This window comes from Medicago sativa, chromosome 3 (assembly GCF_051527215.1).
Source record: "Medicago sativa cultivar Bolivia chromosome 3, Bolivia_mono, whole genome shotgun sequence".
Lineage (NCBI taxonomy): Eukaryota > Viridiplantae > Streptophyta > Magnoliopsida > Fabales > Fabaceae > Medicago > Medicago sativa.
In genome coordinates, this window is record NC_140751.1 from 23,896,161 (window position 1) to 23,907,986 (window position 11,826).

Here is an 11,826-nt window from a genome sequence, read left to right on the forward strand (position 1 = left end):
GTTGTCGAAACAGACATAGAGGCAGTTACACCCATAATGGTTGAAATTGGCATGTGAGCAGTTACTCCAATAGTAGTTGACACATTAACATCCAGTGTAGGAGCAGATGCATAGGCAGATTGTGCATGTGAAGATTGAGTGTTACTTTGGGTAGATGATACATAAGTACCACTAGTACAGGACGAGCCATTTCTTTAAGGGCTTTGTCACTTCTTAAATACATGAAGAAAATAACTAGCAGACTAATGGCTAAAAACTAAATCCTTTTGTCATCTGTGGCATGCTTTCCATGTGTCTTGTTGAAAACACACCCTTGTTGAATCCCATTTTTGTCGAAATGATCAAACTTCTATTTTGGACTTAGAAAATTGTGCAGTCTTAGCTTCCACCTTACCTGTCTATACAATCACTTTTGAAAATACAGCATAACAATTATGGCATATACATACATACATATACATACGGGGGTTGCTAACTTACCTCATCCAAAAACATGAAGGAGTAAGTTAGCAAGTCTTCTGTCACTTTGGGAGTAAGTTAGAGAGTAAGTTAGCAAGTCTACTCCCACTTTAAGAGTATGTTAGCAAGCCTACTCCCATATGATTTTAGATAGATTAAATTGATTTTTTGGTAAAAATATGCGAGAGTTGGTTTGATAACTTACTCCCAGCCTGGCGTTACATAATCATAGGCTTAGAATTAATAAAGCTAATTTTAAACTTAACTATTAAAGCTATTATTATAGTAGGTATGGTAGAAGAGAAAATGTAATACGCCTGAAATGAAGATCATGGAGATACAACTAAAACAAAAAGAAAAGAAGATAATCTAAATAATATGCATTGTTGTCTTATTTAATTATCATCATTTTACAATACAATAATATAATTACAAGGTTCTTGGAAAATTCTAGCAGAGCAGTTCTGTACTTTCTTAGGTCTATCACCAAATGAAGGATTTCATACAAGCACATAATATTTTTCATCTTTACCACCGGCCACACCTTAGTGGAGTGCATCTACACAATCCAGCCACACACTTTGGTATCTGATAAACCTTGCACATGTCACGTGGACAATGATCATCAATAAAACATGGATAATACTCTGTAATAAAGAAATAGAATGGAATTTGTTTACGTTTAACGTTTGTTGCAACCATAAATTCGGAAAGAAAGACAATCATACCACAAACAAAATTGACAATTGTAGTCATGTTTTCCACCTTATTTTTATAATAAATGTAACTTTATAATTTCTAATGTTCATTCTCCGCTTAAATCAAATAAATAGTTATTTTCTCTTATGAAGTTGTAAAAAATTATTCTTAATATTATAATTATTACAAAATGTCCATTAAGTACATCAATTATCATGTTTGTCCCTTTAGCATAACAAAAAGATAGGTCACAAAAAAAAATTATTCTTAATATTTTAATTATTACAAAATATCTATTAAGTACATTTGATCTGTTCTAGAACATATCTTACGGGTGATGTGGTTGTGGTGCTCTTGCAGCAGAGGTACCACGCTTATATGGACGATTTGAATGCAACCATTCCCCCGTGAAATAGTTGGGTTAAGGAGGACGTTAGATGTCAGGTGAACAGAAGAGATCAGTTTTGAGAAAATTTTTCGTGCGGTTAGTGATGACATGTCATCTTACATTATTTTCAACATGTTTTTCAATCACTTTAGTAAAGATGAGTTTTAGAGAAGTATCCCATGGTTAAAGTGATATTTTGTAATATATTCAAATCGAGTTATGTAATTAAGTTTCTCCTATAAACAATACAATTTCATATGTCTTTTTGAGTATTGTATTGAAATATCATGTAATTCAGCACAACAAGACTCATGAAAATTTTCTTTCAAAAAAAAAAAAAAGACTCATGAAAATTTTGTTAATTATAATAAAATTTATAGTTTATGTTATTTGCATGGTTTCGATCACTATTTCTTTTGTTATAGTACGGGTAAAAGTGGTGGTATCGTTGTCCTTTGGTCTAACTCCGCAAATTTATCCATTATAAATTACTCTCAAATTTTATTAATATATCCATCCAAGATTCTATCATAGGTAATTGGTGACTCATTGAATTTTATTTATATTCTGACTCTAGGAAAAGACGAGATCATGGGACGTGCTCCTCTATCTAGGAAATTTATGTTATGATCCTTGGTACATTATAGACGATATCAATTGTCATTTATATCCGGAGGACACAGAGAGAAGACTCTGATCGTCCCCCTTCCCCTTGTTGGATATCAATATACTTGGTTTAATAGTATTTATAGAAACCATTATAAAGGCGAGCCTCTTTTGCACTACCTCGTGACATAAAATCTACCCTCCAAACACTGGTAGCGCCTATAACAGATCAGTGATCACACACTCCTTCTTCAACTCGAGCCATTACTAAGGAGGTCTTCCCGTTGCATTTTTTGTCTGAATAATTCTTGGTTACTTTAACATGATCTTGCTCACGTTGTAAAAAATAGTTTTGTTGTTTTCGGAATTCGAAAAAGTACCTTTTAAAAAAAAGCGTAATCATCATTAAAGATGTTATCGGGTTGAGTCAAGACCAGATCGCTTTCTTTAAGCAGATTTAATCTCTAAGCAAATCAAAATATTTTCTAAGAGCTCACCCGTTCGCAAAAGTGGGTACCCCAAGGGCACACCTTTGGAGGTCACCTCCTTCAAATTATTATCCGAATAATGGAATTCACCTCAAAGTATTTAAATTCCCTCAAAACATTCCCCCATCCAAACACACTCTTAAGATTCATATATGAAGTTGGCGCCTCTAGATGACAATTTAGGACTCTTAATTCTTTTATGTTCTGGGCCAGCTAGACCGTGCATCAGACCAAGGCACATTGACCAAAGGAATACACTAGCAATATTGCATCCTACCTTACTAGAGCACACCCCGGTGCATCAAGCATTGTACACATGTTCTCCAACTGCCTTCTGATGAGGCGCCACATCTCACAGAGACGTTTATTCACACACACGCCTATATATGGGTGACTTAGCTTCACCCCCAAGGTATGATTCACTTTTCCGACACTTTTCACACATTCCATCTCATTTCTCATACTGACTTGAGCGTTGGACTGCTAATGTGCCTGCAGACACCTTTCGTCTCATTGCCACAGTATCAGAGCACTTTTCGCCAATGTTTTCTCCATCACTTCCTCATTGAATAGATCATTTTATGTTTCAATTACCTTTGCAAGAGTAAGGACCCACTCTAGTACTCCATGTGTAGGCATACTGGATCTTGTAGGATTGATGACCCTGCACCTTTTATAGCAGGTATAACCTTAGAGTGATCAGCAGGTGAAACTCAACAGCTGAAGGGACATACTTCCCCACTAACTCATCACTTAAATAGAATAGTTGTATTATAACTAAATGCTGACTTGTCTTTAATCCAACAAGAAAATAGAGGGTATTTGAAGAATTCTAACTACCAATATCATTCTACAATCAAACCAGGTTAGTAACTTACTAATGTTTTTCCCAATAAAAGAAAACTTGCAAAAGCCACCTAATTTAACACATTTATTTATATTTGTTGTTTTTATTATTTATTCTAAATAAGTAACACCAGTTGGCGAGTTGAAATGACAATTCCTATGGAAATGATCATAGTTATCACTTTATTACTCGTGAAGGATTTGATACACTTGTCGAAATTGTCCATATGGAAGGAAAACACTATAAGGTGCCATAAGACACTATGTTGTGTGTAAATTTTAATTTCTTTTGGTAGATAGACGAGATGGCAAAGCCATCATAAACTCACACACACAAAGTGGAGGTACCGGGGTTCGAACTCCAGTCAAGAAGTCCGACCTAATAATTTCTGTATTTTTATCAGTTGAGCTAGGACTTATGAGACATATTTATCTATGATATAAATTTCATATAGTGTACTCTAATTCTTATTCAAAGGTTTAAATTTATATGCTATTTATATCGTTTTTTAATGTTAGTTAATTAGGTTGCACCAAAGAGACGTTGGGGCGTCATAACACAACCAGGTTAGCAATGTGCACTATTATGGCATTAGATCATTACTAGACCTACACTCGTGCGACACACGGGTTGTATCTGATGTATTAAGTAATATTATTTTGTGATTCATTATTTATAAAAATACTAATGCTTTTGTTTTATAAACTTGAAATTCTAGCGCACTTGTTTTAATATGTTCTGTAAGATGTTTTAACGTTCGCAATGTTCCGTTCAATGTTCCAACATCACTAAATAAACAGAAATAAGAACGTAAAGAACACAATGAGTTTGTTGACCCAGTTTGGTGACAAACACACCTACTCTGGGGGCTACCAAGTCAGGAAGGAAATCCACTAGTGTAGTCCTTATTCTATATATCTCAGCAAACTCCTCGTTTACACTAAAGAACTAAGACCTACCAGTATAGAATTCAACCTAGGAACTCCTAGATCTGAGATCTCATCTCACTATCCTATGGTCAGTCACAGCCCCTGTGACCTATCAGACCTAAACACAAACTCAAACGGTGAAGTTACCTTCAAACACAACAACTAACACCTTGTTTCACAACTTCGGTGTAGTACACAAGAGTATCAAACTCACACACAGTCCTAAACAAGTATCCCAAACGATACAAGAAAGACTCACAATAAAGGTTCTAAACTTGCATCAACATGATACAAGAGTAGAGCACATGTAGACTCAAAACCCTAAAAATCTAAACTTTTTAGTATGACGGCTTGAATGATCAATTAGGTCTTGAAGTTTCCCTTATATACTAAAGCAGCTTGGGCTAAATATTGTTGTTGGGCTTCAGTACAAAGCAGATCGGTTCACTGCAAAACAGAAATCAAAAACAAATATGGAAAGTCCTAAAATGTCGGAATATCTTTAGGATCGTCTAAAACAAATACAAATATTTCGTAAAATATAAATACTACTTTAGAAATATTCCACAGCTGATTCTGTAAAGATATGCATGTTGCTTGGTCAATACGATAAGGAAATATTGTTTCCTTAAACAAGAAAGGACGCGCGTACATATAAGCATGAACCCAGACACACTGAACTGTGCCAGGATGTTGGAACATCGAATCAAACATCTTACAGAGATGCTTAAACTCATGTTGGAACATTGGTTCCAACAACACAAACAAGGATATTTGTTTTAGCAATAATGCAACCAATACAAATACCCAACAAAACTTACATTACAAATATGTATAGGTAAACATGATTGATCAGACATTTCTAAAAACTTCTTTGTAAACTCTTACGACGCACAAACTTTTCTAAACCCTGAGATAAAATTTAAAAATTTAGCTCATCAAATTTTAGCATTGCAAATTACTACAACAATTTACATGTCTGACATCTTGCCGCTAGAGTTTGTGTCCAACAATAATCACAGACAATATTGTTCCAAAAAAAAGGAAGCATATACAATATATGAATTGATGGTGTTACTACAATTTTTCTTTAAGAAAATTTGTTGTCATGATAAACCGTGTATCCTTGCATTTCTAATGTCAACGATAGTAGCTTGGGTTCATATCAAGTTCAATGACAAAATAGAAAATTCAGTTGTGATTTTATAACAATAAACTATACGGATTTAAAAAAAAATCAAAAAATAAGAGGAGTTGTACACCAATGCATCAATTCATTCACTAAATTGATGCATTTCTAAAAGTATACTCTTTAGCAGTATATTTTTTGAAATTCTTTATATTAATGAAATCCTCTAAAAAAAAAAAATCTTTCTCAAACCAATTGAATTACCCAACCTCTATATTTAACATTTGTTTCTCTAAGAAAAATTCAAATCCACTGGATATCCATTCGAATTCATTCCCTACACAAAAGGAAATATTAGAACATTCTATTTATTATAAACAATTGTTAAAATAGTTACCAAAATATAAAAACACACCGCGGTTACCTTGTTGTCTTTATCAATCAAATCTTGAACTTAGCTACCAAAAAAACAGATTTAGTACTTGATCAAACAACACAAAGGAAAAAACTAAAAACACAAAAATCATAGGTCATATTACTGGAAAACATTAATGAAAAAATATATGGAAAATAGTGATATTCCTACCTTTTAGGTATAATGACCACTTTGTTGCACCAAAACTTCTCTCTACACGTAAGAGAAAAATGAACAAATGAGAAGAAATCCAAACATAAAGATTTATTAGAAACTAATAAAAAGTATATCCCACCAAGTTATGAAGACTACAGGACATAGAAAATGAAAAAAATGGAAAATCATACATCTAAAATAAATTCGATAAAGAAAAAAGTATATGGATAATGGTTTATATATGAATGATTAGCGGGAGAAAATAAAATGGGAAAGAAAGATAAAGGAAAATGAGAAAGAGGTGAAGAAAAAATTGGGAGAAAATATAACCTGAAAGAGAAAAGATCTTATAAATTGAGAGAGAGATATGAAATTGAGATTTCTTGGAGTTTCATTGACATATAGTACCAAAAAAAGAGTAATTTTTTTAATAGAAATCAATGCACATTCTTTTTAGGAAACTTAATTGATTAGTTAAGTGGCTCAAATGAAAAGATATAAGTATAATTTGTTGTTACTAATTGAAGGAAAATGAAAGGGTTAAGGGGGAGAGGATCCTCTCCAGTGTATTTATCTCATGTGTAATCTTAACCCTTTATTAAAGAGGTGAGAGAATGTCTTTTAATATTAAAAATGGAAAGAATGTATAATTAATGGTTGAGATCAATGACTGCAGAAAACTGCAGAGTATATCACTGGAGAGGATCCTCTCCCGGGTTGGGAGAGGATCCTCTCCAGTGTATTTATCTCATGTGTAATCTTAACCCTTTATTAAAGAGGTGAGAGAATGTCTTTTAATATTAAAAATGGAAAGAATGTATAATTAATGGTTGAGATCAATGACTGCAGAAAACTGCAGAGTATATCACTGGAGAGGATCCTCTCCCGGGTTGGGAGAGGATCCTCTCCAGTGTATTTATCTCATGTGTAATCTTAACCCTTTATTAAAGAGGTGAGAGAATGTCTTTTAATATTAAAAATGGAAAGAATGTATAATTAATGGTTGAGATCAATGACTGTAGAAAACTGCAGAGTATATCATTGGAGAGGATCCTCTCCCGGGTTGGGAGAGGAGGATCCTCTCCAGTGTATTTATCTCATGTGTAATCTTAACCCTTTATTAAAGAGGTGAGAGAATGTCTTTTAATATTAAAAATGGAAAGAATGTATAATTAATGGTTGAGATCAATGACTGCAGAAAACTGCAGAGTATATCACTGGAGAAGATCCTCTCCCGGGTTGGGAGAGGATCCTCTCCAGTGTATTTATCTCATGTGTAATCTTAACCCTTTATTAAAGAGGTGAGAGAATGTCTTTTAATATTAAAAATGGAAAGAATGTATAATTAATGGTTGAGATCAATGACTGCAGAAAACTGCAGTATCACTGGAGAGGATCCTCTCCCGGGTTGGGAGAGGATCCTCTCCAGTGTATTTATCTCATGTGTAATCTTAACCCTTTATTAAAGAGGTGAGAGAATGTCTTTTAATATTAAAAATGGAAAGAATGTATAATTAATGGTTGAGATCAATGACTGCAGAAAACTGCAGAGTATATCACTGGAGAAGATCCTCTTCCGGGTTGGGAGAGGATCCTCTCCAGTGTACATTCTTTCCATTTTTAATATTAAAAGACATTCTCTCACCTCTTTAATAAAGGGTTAAGATTACACATGAGATAAATACACTTGAGAGGATCCTCCTCTCCCAACCCGGGAGAGGATCCTCTCCAGTGATATACTCTGCAGTTTTCTACAGTCATTGATCTCAACCATTAATTATACATTCTTTCCATTTTTAATATTAAAAGACATTCTCTCACCTCTTTAATAAAGGGTTAAGATTACACATGAGATAAATACACTGGAGAGGATCCTCTCCCAACCCGGGAGAGGATCCTCTCCAGTGATATACTCTGCAGTTTTCTGCAGTCATTGATCTCAACCATTAATTATACATTCTTTCCATTTTTAATATTAAAAGACATTCTCTCACCTCTTTAATAAAGGGTTAAGATTACACATGAGATAAGGTGGCTAGTAACTAACTAATGAAAGTGTTAATGGAATAAATCACAATTAGGGCCCACCACTATGTGATTAAGGAGGGAAAAAGTAGGGTAAAAATAGGGTAAATCACAATTAGGGCCCATCACAATTAGCAAGCCTACTCACACTTGTTTTTGACCAAAAAAGTTTTATATTTCCACTTAAAAACATGAAGGGGTAAGTTAGCAAGTTTACTCTCACTTTGAGAGTAAGTTAGCAAATCTACTCCCACTTTGAGAGCAAGTTAGCAAGCCTACTCTCACGTAGTTTTAGATAGATAAAATTGATTTTTTGGTAAAAGAAATGATACTTGGTTTGTTAATGTGCTCAATTTTTCACCAATAGATCGAATAAAGTAACCTTGCAAAAATGTCTACCAATACTATATATTTGGAATGATGAAAGTTGATGTGTGATTAGTCCCTACACTTTCGTCATATTTTGGGATTGGTCCCTGCACTTTTTTTGTTTGGATTAAGTCCCTGCACTTTATAAAAAATTTGATAGTAGTCCCTCTGTTAGTCAACAGTTAAAAAAAAGTCAAAACTAACAGAGTGCCACGTGTGCCAATTATTTTATGCCACGTGGCACACTACAAGACAAAAAATTAAAATTAAAATAATTTAGTTTATAATATAAAGGTTGGGCCAATTCTCGGTTACTCTCCCTCCCTCCCATCTCTCTCTCAATGCATGTTCTCAATTTCTCATAAAAAACAAAAACAGAAACATAATCACCAATTGAAACAATTCAACAGCAACAACATTAAGAACACTCAAAGCAAACCCAGAAAGGGAGAGTTTTTCTTTTTGCAAGAATGGGCATTACCGCAGCTTTGACTCTGTTGCAGGTATGAAGTTCCATGAAAAAAAGAAATGGCTATCAGTTCTTACTCTGTCTTCACTACTTCACTTCACTCATTCTCTCCAATCAATGTCTCAACTTTCTCATTCCTCCTTCTTCTTCTTCACTTCGCTCATCTCAACAACGGACCGTAACACTCACACGTGAACTCACTGTTCCATTTTCCGACGCCAGTCAAGCCTTACACTCATGTCCTATCAGATTCTGGCAACCGACGCCACCACTCCTGCGACTTTCACCGCCTTCATTTCTTTCTTAGTCACCAATTTGAACCCTTCTTCCATCAACAGTGGACTTTCCTTTGTAATCTCAGTGGACAATGACTCTCTTTGTGATGTCGGTGGTTATCTCGGCCTTGCCGGAAATGGGTTTGTAGCGGTTGAATTTGATACCCTTATAGATGTTGAGTTTAAGAATCCGGTGCATAATGTTTGAGTTGAAGGATAATAAAACTAATTAAACACTAAATTATATTTTATTTATTTTAATTTTTAATTTTTGTCATGTAGTGTGCCATGTGTCATAAAGCAATTGGCCCATGTGGCACTCTGTTAATTTTGACTTTTTTTTAACGGTTTGACTTACAGAGGGACTAATACCAAATATTTTACAAAGTGCAGGGACTTAATCCAAACAAAAAAAAGTGTAGGGACTAATCCCAAAATATGGCGAAAGTGTAAGGACTAATCACACATTTAAGCCTATATAAAATTAAGAAACCTATTTTAAACATAACTATTAAAGCTATTATAATAAGAGGTATGGTAGAAGAGAAAATGTACTACGCCTGAACTGATGGTCATGGAAATATATCTAAAACAAAGAGAAAAGAGGATAATCTAAATAATACATGTATTAATGCTGTGTTATTTAATTATCATCATTTTACAATACAAAGATATAATTACAAGGTTCTTGAAATTTGAAAAAAAAAAGTTTATTAGGTGGAAACGAAATAACTCAATGAAAGCTCGTGAAAAATTCTAGCATGTGTACTTTCTTAGGTCTGGCACCAAATGAAGAATCATACGAGCACATAATATTTTTCATCTTTCCTACTGGCCGAACCATACTGGAAAGCATTTACACAATCCATCCACACACTTTGGTATCTGATCAACCTTCTTGCATAGATCATTTGGACAATCATCGTCAATAACACATGGCCAATACTCTTTCATAAAGAAAGAGAATGAAATTTGTTTGCGTTCAAAGTTTGTTGCAATCGTAAAATGGAAAAGATAAATAATCATAATACAAACATAATTGACAATTGTAAACATGTTTCCCTCCTTTTTTATTTTTGTAATAAATGTAACTTTATAAAAAATATTAAAGAGTAACTTTATAATTTCTAATGCTCATTCTTCGCTTAAATAGTTATTTTTTCTTATGGAGTTGTCAAAAATTCTACTTAATATTATAATTATTACAAAATGGACCGTAAGTACATCAATGTGTCATGTTTGTCCCTTTAGCATAACAAAAAGATAGATCACGAAAAAAAAATTATTCTTAATATTTTTCCTTAGTCAACAACATTACTTTAAAAATTATGTGACAGTGCAGATGTGTTCACAGAGTTACTGAGAAATATAGGTAAATGCAAAAATTATGAAATTCAATATCAAAAACTACTATATGTCCTCTTTCAAACAAAACTGGTCCCACTCAAAAATGAGTTTCCTAGTTTAAGATATCAATTTTCTTAATTTTTGGCCACACAAGTGAAATTTTGTCCAAACAAGTGAAATTTTGTCTTCTTGTATGGCAACCGACCAATTAAAGTAGTTGTATTTACAATACCATGTGAAATACACTATTGGCAAAGTTTATTGACTGCAAAGTTTATCGAATAAACCAATAACTGACTATAAATTAGGTAAAATTTTCAAAACAAATTCATAACTTTAGCTCATATTCCGCTCAAAATACTTTAGCTCATTATATCTGAAATTCTTTCTCTTTTATTTCTATGTATTTTTGGACTTGGATCCTCTCCGGTGAGAATTTCACTGGATGTTCTGCAGTGAAAATCTAAACCATTAATTACTCTTTTATTCATTATAAATGCTTGCAATTAAAAGAATTGAATGGAGAGGATTTCACTGGACTCTCCAGTCACAGGAGAGAATCCCCTCCCTGTATTTTTTATTTTGGTGGTGGCTGGGGTTCGAACCCCGATGCTGCATATTTTATGCATTGTCCATATCAACTGAGCTAAGCTCACGTGGACATGTATTTTTTATTTAGTTATATATACTTTATTTTCTAAAATTAAAAAATATAGTTTCAAATATAAATAACATTTTTTTTACTTCTAAACTTAACAAAAATGTCGCAAAAAACTTATTTTATAAGACCAACAATATATTTAATTATTTTTATTATAGAAAAAAAAGTTAAAGTTAATCGTCGATCAAGTCTATTTGCCACCCTTGACAATTATTTCTGATTTCGTCTCTGCCTATTGATACATCCTTTACGATCGGGGATAACTTTGGTTATGTTGCTAAGATTACTGCATGGTATGAGATAATTTGGGGCTGTTGGTTCAATAATGAGAGCATGTGTTAGAGTTTGATGCATATTGTTCAATTTGGAGTATTGATTTTGGCTTGCTCATCTATAACCATTTCATTGATGGTCTGCTAGTAGATTCATAGCAGATTGTCAATAAGGTTCGTTTCGAGCTCACTAGCTAGTTTTTATTCTTCCAAGAGTTTTCACCACGGTGTGTTGCTCTACATCCCGTTAGTAGAGCTCATTCTTTTTCAACCTTATGGTGTACTTTGTTTT

The 11,826-nt window shown here is 33.5% G+C and overlaps 5 long non-coding RNA genes across 9 annotated transcripts; 2 read left to right on the forward strand and 3 right to left on the reverse strand.

Moving 5' to 3' along the window:
* Positions 1-824: 824 nt before the first annotated feature.
* On the reverse strand, positions 825-1,314 carry LOC146936525 (uncharacterized). The gene is made up of 2 exons (XR_015030637.1): positions 1,188-1,314; positions 825-1,056 (listed from the first exon to the last, which is right to left on the reverse strand). It is a non-coding gene; the product is annotated as an uncharacterized LOC146936525 (long non-coding RNA).
* Positions 1,315-1,409: 95 nt separating this feature from the next.
* On the forward strand, positions 1,410-2,301 carry LOC146936526 (uncharacterized). Its single transcript, XR_015030638.1, has 2 exons — positions 1,410-1,642; positions 2,124-2,301. It is a non-coding gene; the product is annotated as an uncharacterized LOC146936526 (long non-coding RNA).
* A 26-nt stretch (positions 2,302-2,327) lies between these two features.
* LOC146936527 (uncharacterized) lies at positions 2,328-3,982 on the forward strand. Its single transcript, XR_015030639.1, has 2 exons — positions 2,328-3,052; positions 3,139-3,982. It is a non-coding gene; the product is annotated as an uncharacterized LOC146936527 (long non-coding RNA).
* A 316-nt stretch (positions 3,983-4,298) lies between these two features.
* On the reverse strand, positions 4,299-6,585 carry LOC146936528 (uncharacterized). Of its 5 annotated transcripts, XR_015030644.1 has the most exons (4): positions 6,447-6,585; positions 6,132-6,173; positions 5,970-5,998; positions 4,299-5,882 (listed from the first exon to the last, which is right to left on the reverse strand). It is a non-coding gene; the product is annotated as an uncharacterized LOC146936528 (long non-coding RNA). The 5 variants fall into 5 exon arrangements; XR_015030641.1 differs by having other exon boundaries at positions 5,970-6,173; XR_015030643.1 differs by lacking the exon at positions 6,447-6,585 and having other exon boundaries at positions 6,132-6,417.
* Positions 6,586-9,862: 3,277 nt separating this feature from the next.
* LOC146936529 (uncharacterized) lies at positions 9,863-10,405 on the reverse strand. The gene is made up of 2 exons (XR_015030646.1): positions 10,290-10,405; positions 9,863-10,201 (listed from the first exon to the last, which is right to left on the reverse strand). It is a non-coding gene; the product is annotated as an uncharacterized LOC146936529 (long non-coding RNA).
* Between the last annotated feature and the right edge of the window lie 1,421 nt (positions 10,406-11,826).